We start from the raw sequence: 12,689 nt of genomic DNA, 5'->3' as shown, positions 1-12,689 counted from the left end.
CTAACACTAATGCTAGGTAATGTGCTTGTTATTACCCACAGAATAAAACAAATAGAATAAGCTACATCATGACATGCTTACTGTCCTGTTTTATTTTGAGGGAAGAACTAGATAGTTAAACCAGGAAATGAACACACGAAATGGAGAAAACAGGCAGTGGTGTAAGTTACATCATTCTGTTTTATCTCTCATTCCCTTCCTCATGTCTTATGTTCCCTTTTTTTTGCTCAGCAACGTGTGGTACACTACCGTTTAAAAGTTCGGGGTCACTTAGAAATGTCCTTGTTTTTTAAAGAAAGCACATTTTTTGTACATTAAAATAACATCAAGATGATCAGTCGCCTATTCACTGTTGATATTGAGACTGGTGTTTTGCAGGTACTATTTAATGAAGCTTCCAGTTGAGGACTTGTGAGGCGTTTGTTTCTCAAACTAGGCACTCTAATGTACTTGTCCTCTTGCTCAGTTGTGCACCAGGGCCTCCCACTCCTCTTTCTATTCTGGTTAGAGCCAGTTTGCGATCTTCTGTGAAGGGAGTAGCACACAGCGTTGTATGAGATCTTCAGTTTCTTGGCAATTTCTCGCATGGAATAACCTTCATTTCTCAGAACAAGAATAGACTGACAAGTTTCAGAAGAAAGGTCTTTGTTTCTAGCCATTTTGAGCCTGTAATCAAACCCACAAATGCTGATGCTCCAGATACTCATCTAGTCTAAAGAAGGCCAGTTTCATTGCTTCTTTAATCAGAACAACAGTTTTCAGCTGTGCTAACATAATTGCAAAAGGGTTTCCTAATGATCAATTAGCCTTTTAAAATGATAAACTTGGATCAGCTAACACAACGTGCCATTGGAACACAGGATTGATGGTTGCTGATAATGGGCCTCTGTACGCCTATGTAGATATTTCATAAAAAAATCTGTCGTTTCCAGCTACAATAGTCATTTACAACATTAACAATGTCTACACGGTATTTATGATCAATTTGATGTTATTTAAAGGACAAGAAAACAGCTTTTCTTTCAAAAACAAGGACATTTCTAAGTGACCACAAACTTTTGAACGGTAGTTTGAATAGTATTCAACTGATAATAGCATTGACTATGTTCAAATGGGTTGGGTAAGCTACAGTGGCGATCTTTGCATGTAAATCTTGGTGGGGCATGCATGCCAGCAAGCCATTACACAACACTAAACAATACATTCATTTCACTATAAAGATGACAAACAGTGCCCCCAAACTGTTAGGGTCTATATAAAGCTACCCCAAAAGCAGCTTACTTTTCAGCACAATAGAGTGCATCCTTACCACTGCTATCGCTGGCTATCAGCGGAGCCTACTCTAGCAGCAAAACAATTCATTCAGCCTCATTTACTTCCTTTAAAAAAACATAGCTGATATGGCTGACTTCCTTTAACAAATGTGGTTTCTACTGACAATTGAGATGTACAAATTATGGCGTGAGGGGACGACAAGAGGATAAGAGACAATCTGTAATTTTGATTAAGACATTTTTGAGCGAGCTAGGATGGACGCCTTCGGCACACACACACACACACGCACACACACACACACACACACACACACACACACACACACACACACACACACACACACACACCACAGACTTTGGACTGATCAGAATTTTAAATCGGCTAATTAACTTGTGAAGCTTATTATGTGAGCTTACTCAGAAACACTTCAATAAACTAGTATAGGCCTACTATTTATTTGTTTATTTTATCTCATACTTTTATAGCCTACTGGACTCATAGAGAGGTACTCTCTCAAGTTATCTTGTTGGGGCAAGTGACTCTTTGAACTTACAATGGCTGGCCCTAAGTTGTTATATTTTTTATTGTGTTTTATGTTATTTGCCTCATGACTCCTGCATGCTTTGTTGACTATGAAGTTGCTTGTTTACCCAACCATGGGACAGACTACGTTTGTTCCTACATTCGGGACTCTGACTCTCTGTTGGTTACACGGACTCTTGGCCTCCCATCCTATTCTAACCACCTCTTGCCGACTTTGTATTCATGTTACCTGATGAATTGCTCTACAATATCATCTTAATGTCATAAAAAAATTAACACCGCAGAGCAGTCCCTGTCCATGCCCTGATAGTATTACTGCTGATGATATCTGGAAATGTGCATGTACAGACTGGGCAATCTACTGTTGCTAGACCCAATTCTGACTTCTGCTCTCGCAAAAGCCTACGTTTTCTGCATGTTAACACTAGAAGCTTATTACCTAAAATGTATCAATTGAAAGTGTGGGTTCACAGCTCCAATCCAGATGTGTTGGTCATTACTGAGACTTGGTTAAGAAATAGTGTTTTGAACACTGATGTTAACTTTTGTGGTTCTAACCTTTTTCAGCAAAACAGATCTTCCAAAGGTGGTGTAGTGGCAATCTTGACCAAGAAACACCTTCAGTGCTCGATTGTCAGCAAGTCTGTTGCTGGGTGTTATCGTCCACCATCTGCACTGGCCTCTACCCTACCTTCCCTAAACTCTCTCCTGAGCCCTTACACTAAGTCTGAATTTGTCCTACTAGGTGACCAAAACTGGGACATTCTTAAACCCCCTGACCAAGTCCTAAAGCAATGGGACTCCCTAAATCTTTCTCAGATTATTATCAATCACACAAAGTATGATTACAAACACCCAGAAAAGACTACTCTCCTTGATGTTATCCTCACAAATAATCCTGATAGGTATCAGTGTTGTGTTTTCTGTAATGACATTAGTGATGACTGTTTTACAGCCTGTGTTCGTGATGGCTGCTCAGTGAAACGACCTGCCCTGATTTGTCATAGACACTTTAATGAGCAAGCCTTCCTTCATGACCTGGCTTCTATAAATTGGTATAGAATCAGTTTGATCCCCTCTGTCGAAGACACTTGGACCTTCGTTTTTTATATTTTCAGTGGTATTGTTAACAAACATGCCCCCATAAAGAAAATTATAATTAAAAACAGTTTCATCCCTTGGTTTGACCGTGATCTGTCAGAGTTACTCCACATCAAGAATTCCATTTGGTGAAAGGCTTGGCCCACGCATACTCTTGGCTGACTGGCTCTCGTTCAGGCAAATTAGAAATAAGTGCACTCAGGCTATCCGGAAGGCCAAAGTCAGTTACTCAAAGGAGCAGTTCTCTCTCTCTGTGGGTCTAACCCCAATCATTTCTGGAAAACAGTTAAAGACCTGGAGAATAAACCCTCCTCATCACAGCTGCCCATGTCCCTTAATGTTGATGATGTGGTTGTTACTGACAAGGAGCACATGGCTGAGCTCTTTAATCACCACTTCATTAAGTCAGGATTCCTATTTGACTCAGCCATGCCTCATTACCCGTCCAACATTTCCTCATCTCCGACCCCTTCTAATGCAACTAGCCCCGATGCTCCTCCCTCTTTTTCCCCTGCCCTGCTACAAAGTTTCTCTCTGCAGGCAGTCACTGAGTCTGAGGTGCTAAAGGAGCTCCTAAAACTTGACCCCAAAAAACCATCTGGTTTGGATCCGGTCTTCTTTAAGGTTGCATCCCCTATCATCACCAAGCCTATCTCTGACATTTTTAACCTGTCTCTCCTCTCTGGGGAGGTTGCCATTGCTTGGAAGGCAGTCACGATGCATCCTTTATTTAAAGGGGTAGATAGAGCTGATCTTAACTGTTATAGACCAATTTCTATTTTGCCCTGACCATCGAAAGTGTTAGAAAAACATGGCAATAATCAACCGACTGGCTTTCTTGATGTCTATAGTATTCTCTCTGGTATGCAATCTGGTTGTCGCTCAGGTTATGGATGTGCTGTCTCAGCCATCTCCTGTCACCAAGGGAGTACCCCCAAGGCTCGATCCTAGGCCACATGCTCTTCTCAATTTACATCAACAACATAGCTCAGGTAGTAGGAAGCGCTCTCATCCATTTATATGCAGATGATACAGTCTTATACTCAGCTGGCCCCTCCCTGGATTTTGTGTTAAACACTCTACAACAACACTTTCTTAGTGTCCTACAAGCTTTCTGTGCCCTTAACCTTGTTCTGAACACCTCCAAAACAAAGGTCATGTGGTTTGGTAAGAAGAAGCCCCTCTCCCCACCAGTGTGATTACTACCTCTGATGGTTTAGAGCTTGAGGTAGTCACCTCATAAAAGTACTTGGGAGTATGGCTAGACGGTACACAGTCCTTCTCTCAGCACATATCAAAGCTGCAGGCTAAGGTTAAATCGATACTTGGTTTCCTCTATTGTAATCGCTCCTCTTTCACCCCAGCTGCCAAAATAACCCTGATTCAGATTACCATCCTACCCATGCTAGATTTACCATTCGGTCATAGGCCAGATTTGCCAACAATTCTCCTTATAGTGCACTCTATACTCCTCTGCAAACTGGTCATCTCTGTATACCCGTTGCAAGACCCTCTGGTTGATGCTTATTTATAAAACCCTCTTAGGGTGAGTGGGGCCTATCTGAGATACCTACTGCAGCCCTCATCCTCTACACTCAACACCCGTTCTGCCTGTCACATTCTGTTAAAGGTCCCCAAAGCACATACATCCCTGGGTCGTTCCTCTTTTCAGTTCGCTGCAGCTAGCGACTGGAATGATCTGCAAAAAACACTCAAACTGGACAGTTTTATCTCCATCTCTTCATTCAAAGACTCAATCATGGACACTCTTACTGACAGTTGTGGCTGCTTCACGTGATGTATTGTTGTCTCTACCTTCTTGCCTTTGTGCTGTTGTCTGTGCCCAATTATTTTTGGACCATATTTTGTGTTGCTACCATGTTGTGCTGCTGCCATGTTGTGTTGCTACCATGTTGTTGTCAAGTGGTGTTGCTACCATGCTGTGTTGTCATGTGTTGCTGCCATACGATGTTGTTGTCTTAGGTCTCTTTTTATGTAGCGTTGTGGTGTCTCTGGCCGTGATGTGTGTTTTATCCTATATTTATATTTTTAATCCCAGCCCCCCTCACCCCAGGAGGCCTTTTGCCTTTTGGTAGGCCGTCATTGTAAATAAGAATTTGTTCTTAACTGAATTGCCTAGTTAAATAAAGGTTCAATAAAATAAATACAAATTTAAAAAACACAGAAAGCACTGAGCTAGGCTGAAACACCTGTATTTTGGAGCTGCCTTGTTCAAAAAAGCAAAAAAGAGACCGTGTTTGCATGCGGCTTTATTAACTCAATTATTTTTTACATTGTTTGCAAATTGATTTGTAACACGTATTAATACCAAAGTAACATGCAAAACATTATTATTATTTATGTATTTTTTGCTAAACAGGCTCTGCCCCACCTATCCTGAATGATAAGTTGCCACTGGTAAGTTTTGACATGAACTTGTGATATGTACTTTCTTGTTTCAGATATGTCTATGCATCATGAGGTGATATTCTTTTGCTGGCTTTGAAGTGGAGGAAAGGATCAGGATCATGTGGGATTTTCCTCTTTTCACATTACTGCTTCATATCAAGAAGTCTATGCATTTTCTACCATGTTGTTTTATTCCCTATCCACACTTACTCTGCAGCAAGTTAAAACCAAGTTTCTTCAACTCTGGTCCTGGAGAGCTACTGTGTGCAGACTTTTGGTCCGGCCCATCACTAACACATATTAGAAGAATCATGGTCTTAAGTCTGGAGGGCTGGAAAGGAAACCTACACATCGAGTTGAGGGTCGACCGATTATGATTTTTAAACGCAGATACCGATACCGATTTATTGGAGGACCCTAAAAAAAAACGATACCGTTTAATCGGACGATTTTAAAAATATATATATTTGTAATGATGACAATTACAACAATACTGAATGAACACTTATTTTAACTTAATGTAATACATCAATAAAATCGATTTAGCCTCAAATAAAATGAAACGTGTTGGAGAAGAAACTAAAAGTGCAATATGTAAAAAAGCTAACGTTTAAGTTCCTTGCTCTGAACATGAGAACATATGAAAGCTGGTGGTTCCTTTTAACAGGAGTCTTCAATATTCCCAGGTAAGAAGTTTTAGGTTGTAGTTATTATAGGAATTATAGGACAATTTCTCTCTATACGATTTGTGTTTCATATACCTTTGACTATTGGATGTTCTTATAGGCACTTTAGTATTGCCAGTGTAACAGTATAGCTTCCGTCCCTCTCCTCGCCCCTACCTGGGCTCGAACCAGGAACACATCGACAACAGCCAACCTCTAGCAAGGGGAACAACCACTCCAAGTCTCAGAGCGAGTGACGTTTGAAATACTATTAGCGTGCACCCCGCTAACTAGCTAACCATTTCACATCGGTTACACCAGCCTAATCTAGGGAGTTGATAGGCTTGAAGTCATAAACAGCGCAATGCTTGAAGCACAGCGGCGAGCTGCTGGCAAAACACACTAAAGTGCTGTTTAAATTAATGCTTACGAGCCTGCTGGTGCCTACCATAGCTCAGTTAGACTTCTTTATCAAATCATAGACTTAATTATAACATAATAACACAGAAATACGAGCCTTAGGTCATTAATATGGTCGAATCTGGAAACTATCATCTTTCAGTGTAATACGGAACCGTTCCGTATTTTATCTAACGGGTGGCATCCATAAGTCTAAATATTCCTGTTACATTGCACAACCTTCAATGATATGTCATAATTACGTAAAATTCTGGCAAATTAGGCGGCCCAAACTGTTGCATATACACTGACTCTGCGTGAAATGAACGCAAGAGAAGTGACACAATTTCACCTGGTTAATATTGCCTGCTAACCTGGATTTATTTTAGCAAAATATGCAGGTTTAAAAATCTATACTTCTGTGCATTGATTTTAAGAAAGGCATTGATGTTTACGGTTAGGTACAGTCGTGCAACGATTGGTATTTTTTCGCAAATGCGCTTTTGTTAAATCATCCCCCGTTTGGCGAAGTTGACTGTCTTTGTTAGGAAGAAATAGTCTTCACAGAGTTCGCAAAGAGCCAGGCTGGCAGGCAATATTAACTAAATATGCAGATTTAAAAATATATACTTGTGTATTGATTTTAAGAAAGGCATTGATGTTTATGGTTAGGTACACATTGGAGCGAGACAGTCCTTTTTCGAGAATATGCACCGCATCGATTGTATGCAACACAGGACAAGCTAGATAAACTAGTAATATCATCCACCATGTGTAGTTAACTAGTGATTATGATTGATTGATTGTTTTTTATAAGATAAGTTTAATGCTAGCTAGCAACGTACCTTGGCTTCTTACTGCATTCGCGTAACAGGCAGCCTCCTCGTGGAGTGCAATGTAGGTGGTTAGAGCATTGGACTAGCTAACTGTAAGGTTGCAAGTTTGAATCCCCGAGCTGACAAGCTAAAAATCTGTTGTTCTGCCCCTGAACAAGGCAGTTAACCCACCGTTCCTAAACCATCATTCAAAAATAAAAATGTGTTCTTTATTGACTTGCCTAGTTAAATAAAGGATAAATAAAGGTGTACAAAAAAAATCGGCCAAATCGGAGTCTAAAATACAGATTTTCGATTGTTATGAAAACTTGAAATCGGCCCTAAAAAATCGATCATTCCGATTAATCGGTTGACCTCTTCTACACACTGTTAACCTCTACAGGATTGGTGAGTCTGGTGGGTCCCCCCAGGGCAATTGAACTTATCCCTGGATCTCCTTCCAGAGAGACATCAGGAACTGTAACATACTCTGTTTCACGGAATCATGGATCTCTATGGATATACTGTCCCCGTCCATACAGCCAGCTGGGTTCTCAGTACATCGCGCAGACAGGAATAAAGAACCAATGTCTAGGATAACTAGGCCATAACTAAAGTCCTTATAGTGTGTGGTCAAAAAGGGTTTACTTAAGCAGTGCATTCGGAAAGTGTTCAGACCCTTTCATTTATCCACATGTTCATATGTTACAGCCTTATTCTAAAATGGATGAATTATTATATTTTCTCATCAATCTACACACAATACCCCATAATTACAAAGTGAGAACAAGTATTTAGAAATACCTTATTTACATAAGTATTCAGACCCTTTGCTGTGAGACTCGAAATTGAGCCCAGGTGCATCCTGTTTCCATTGATCATCCTTGAGATGTTTCTACAACTTGATTGGAGTCCACCTGTGGTAAATTCAATTGATTGGACATGATTTGGAAAGGCACACACCTGTCTATATAAGGTCCCACAGTTTGTCAAAGCAAATACCAAGCCATGAGATTGAAGGAATTGTCCTTAGAGCGCCAAGACAGGATTGTGTCAAGGCACATATCTGGGGAAGCGTACAAAAAAAAATATGCAGCATTGAAGGTCCCCAAGAACACAGTGGCCTCCAACATTATTAAATGGAAGAAGTTAGGAAACACCAAGACTCTTTCTAGAGCTGGCTGCCCGGCCAAACTGAGCAATCAGGTGAGAACGGCCTTGGTTAGGGAGGTGACCAAGAAGCCAATGGTCACTCTGACAGAGCTCCAGAGGTCCTCTGTGGAGATGGAAGAACCTTCCAGAAGGACAACCATATCTGCAGCACTCCATTAATCAGGCCATTATGGTAGAGTGGCCAGACAGAAGCCACTCCTCAGTAAAAGGCACGACAGCCCGCTTGGAGTTTGCCAAAATGCATCTAAAGGACACTCAGACCATGAGAAAACAGATTATTTGGTCTGATGAAACCAAGATTGAACTCTTTGGCCTGAATACCAAGCATCACATCTGGAGGAAACCGGTGAAGCATGGTGGTAGCATCATTATGCTATTGGTGTGAGGGTGTTGCTGAATGGGAAAAAGCGGAGTCAGGCGCAGGGCACAGATATGAGTAATAATCTGAAAATGTACTCAAAAATAGAAGTAATGTTGCAATCAGGAAAAACATAACATTCCCGAGTACAAAACACAAACCCACATAACAAACAATAACACACAAAACAGAGAGGGAAGCAAGGGGTTATATAAGGAACATAATAAATGGAATCTAAACCAGGTGTGTAATAATTAAGACGAAACAAAACGAAAATGAAAAATGGATCGGTAGTGACTAGAAAGCCGGTGACGTCGATCGCCGAACGCCAACCGAACAAGGAGAGGGACCAACTTTGGCCGAAGTCGTGACAATTTGGATGTTTTTTAGGGGCAGGGACTGGGAGACCAGTCAGGAGCGAGGCAAAAATGAACCGACCAAAGTACAGAGAGATCCTTGATTAAAAACCTGCTCCAGAGCACTCAGTACTTCAGACTGGGGAAAAGGTTCATATTCCAACAGGACAACAATCCTAAGCACACAGCCAAAACAAAGCAGGAGTGGCTTCAGGACAAGTCTCTGAATATCCTTGAGTGGCCCAGATGAACCCGATCTAACTCTGGAAAGACCTGAAAATAACTGTGCAGCGATGCTCCCCATCCAACATGACAGAGCTTGACAGGATCTGCAGAAAAGAATGGGAGAAACTCCCCAAATACAGGTGTGCCAAGCTTGTAGCGTCATACCCAAGAAGACTTGAGGCTGTAATCGCTGCCAAAGGTGCTGCAGCAAAGTACTGAATGAAGGGTCTGAATAAATGTATAAATTTGTCTAAAAACCTGTTTTGTTTGGTCCTTATTGGGTATTGTGTGTAGATTGATGAGGAGATTGATGTGTAGATGTGTAGATTGATGAGGAGATTGATGTGTAGATGTGTAGATTGATGAGGAGATTGATGTGTAGATTGATGAGGAGATTGATGTGTAGATGTGTAGATTGATGAGGAGATTGATGTGTAGATGTGTAGATTGATGAGGAGATTGATGTGTAGATTGATGAGGAGATTGATGTGTAGATGTGTAGATTGATGAGGAGATTGATGTGTAGATGTGTAGATTGATGAGGAGATTGATGTGTAGATGTGTAGATTGATGAGGAGATTGATGTGTAGATGTGTAGATTGATGAGGAGATTGGTGTGTAGATGTGTAGATTGATGAGGAGATTGATGTGTAGATGTGTAGATTGATGAGGAGATGGATGTGTAGATGTGTAGATTGATGAGGAGATTGATGTGTCGATGTGTAGATTGATGAGGAGATTGATGTGTAGATGTGTAGATTGATGAGGAGATTGATGTGTAGATGTGTAGATTGATGAGGAGATTGATGTGTCGATGTGTAGATTGATGAGGAGATTGATGTGTAGATTGATGAGGAGATTGATGTGTAGATGTGTAGATTGATGAGGAGATTGATGTGTCGATGTGTAGATTGATGAGGAGATGGATGTGTAGATGTGTAGATTGATGAGGAGATGGATGTGTCGATGTGTAGATTGATGAGGAGATTGATGTGTAGATGTGTAGATTGATGAGGAGATTGGTGTGTCGATGTGTAGATTGATGAGGAGATTGATGTGTAGATGTGTAGATTGATGAGGAGATTGATGTGTCGATGTGTAGATTGATGAGGAGATTGATGTGTAGATGTGTAGATTGATGTAACAAAATATGAGAAAAGTGAAAGGATCTGAATACACTCTAAAAAATGAGGAGTTCAACAACATCCTCTCAGATCCTCAAAGTTCATCGAAGAACCTTAGGGTTCATGGCACTGAACATTTCCCCCAAAAGGTTCTTCCAAGAACCCCATAGAAGGTGGGGCTCATCGAGGAACCTCCTTAGTTGGTGGGGGTTCTTGCAGGAGCCTAACTACCAACTACCAAACTACCAAACTACCAAACAGAAACATTTAGATTTTAATTTGAAAGGACAGCAGGTGCAGGCACTTAACTGAAAAATGTGAAGATCTCAGTTTAAGTTGTGTTTTTTCCCCTGTGTGATCTAAATTGATATTGTTTTAATGATAATACTTTATATCTTTTCATATTTCTAAAAACAGAAACTGGACACAATTCAATGGATATCAATCAACAGAGGTAAGAAGATGTAGACTAGCTGTATTGGGTGCAGATGACTGAACTGCTTACTTTTGTGTCTGTGTCTGCAAATATACAGACGAGGAGGCATACAAAGGTATGTCAATTGGTATTGGTATGTTATGCAGAGCACATTTACCATCCTCCTCCTTTACCTCTTCAATGAATATCCCATAGGCCTTTACATTATGGACAAGGTATGTGTATGAAAAGCATTATCAAAACAGTTTTTTTCATTCACATTTACCTCAAAAACCAAGGTATGAATACTGTCGTGTGCATGTTTTGTTAATCATCTGTTACTATTTTTCGTATTCACAGACTTCACCCTCCTTACACCTCTGATGAATATAACAGGAAACCTGTTCGATCACCATGCACTGCAAAATCATTCTGACTATGGATATGGAGAATGTCAACACACAAGAGGATATACCTGTCACGACTTCCGGCGAAGTCGCCTTCCCTCCTTGTTCGGGAGGCGTTCGGCGGTCGACGTCGCCGGCCTTCTAGCCATCGCCGCTCCATGTTTCATTGTTCCGTTTGTTTTGTCTTGTTCCCCGCACACCTGGTTTTCATTCCCCAATTACACTGTGTATAGATATTCCTCTGTTCCCCCCCATGTCTTTGTGTGGGATTGTTTTGTGTTGGGTTTATGTTTATCGCACCAGTCTGGGTTTTCTCCCTGGGCATTGCCTGTACCCATTGGGGAATTATTTTGGTGACTTTATAGTTGTATTGATGGGATTTTGCTCCCGTCTGTTTGTTGCTCTTGGCAAATAAAGACGCCTGATCACCTACTCTCTGCTCTCCTGCACTTGACTCAAATGACCAGCAGCGAAAACCTTGACAATACCCATTATACTTGGGGCTCTGCAGGGAGTTTACCTCATATTTAGATTTTTTTACTCTGCTTTGCCACTAAAATCAAAACACAATATTTTTGTTGTCAGTGTTTATTATTGTTGGTATGCGTATTATTAATAATAATAGGGGGGGTCGTTAAAAAAATTCACCCCCAAAGGTTTTTGAGGAACCATTAAAAGGGGGTCTTTGAAAAACCATTGGCCCAGCATCGTCCAGGTTTCGGCTGGGGTAGGCCGTCCTTGTAAATAAGAATGTGTTCTTAACTAACATGCCTAGTTAAATAAAATAAAAAAATTAAAAAATATATGTTTATACACCTTTATAGAGTATGACATACACAGACTATTTGTGAAGCATAACCATTTATGTAGTGCTTATGAAGCATTTATCTAATGCTTATGAAGCCTTTATTCAGTGCTTATGAAGTCTTTAATGTAGCGCTTATGAAGCATTTATGTAGTGCTTGTGAAGTATTTGTGTAGTGCTTATGATGCCTTTATGTAGTGCTTATGAAGCATTTGTGTAGCCTATAAAGCCTTTATAAGGTGGGAACCACATTTGTTATTTGTTGTATTCCTTGGCATATTTCAAGACTTTGTCAATGATCAGCATGGCCATTTGTTTTAATTTGTGGAATTGTCGGCCACTGCCTCCTGGAGAGCTATAGCTAAGCAAAACCAAAGTAGACAAATTGGTTGAATGGTTAAATGATTTACATGCCTAAATAAATACATACTTTGTAATAATGGAGATGTTTGGACTGAATGGGTCAGTTCTGTAAGTTTTTCAATTAGACCTATTGTTTAAGAAAATCCAAACTACAAACTTTTGTTAAGATTTCTGGAGTGATGATGTCATTGGTCTATAACAAAACTGTAGACCTGATGTTTCGATGTTTTTATTGTTTATAAAAAGAAAAGGTTCC

This window comes from Oncorhynchus mykiss, chromosome 4 (genome assembly GCF_013265735.2).
Source record: "Oncorhynchus mykiss isolate Arlee chromosome 4, USDA_OmykA_1.1, whole genome shotgun sequence".
In the NCBI taxonomy this organism is placed as follows: domain Eukaryota; kingdom Metazoa; phylum Chordata; class Actinopteri; order Salmoniformes; family Salmonidae; genus Oncorhynchus; species Oncorhynchus mykiss.
This window is presented reverse-complemented; position numbering follows the sequence as displayed.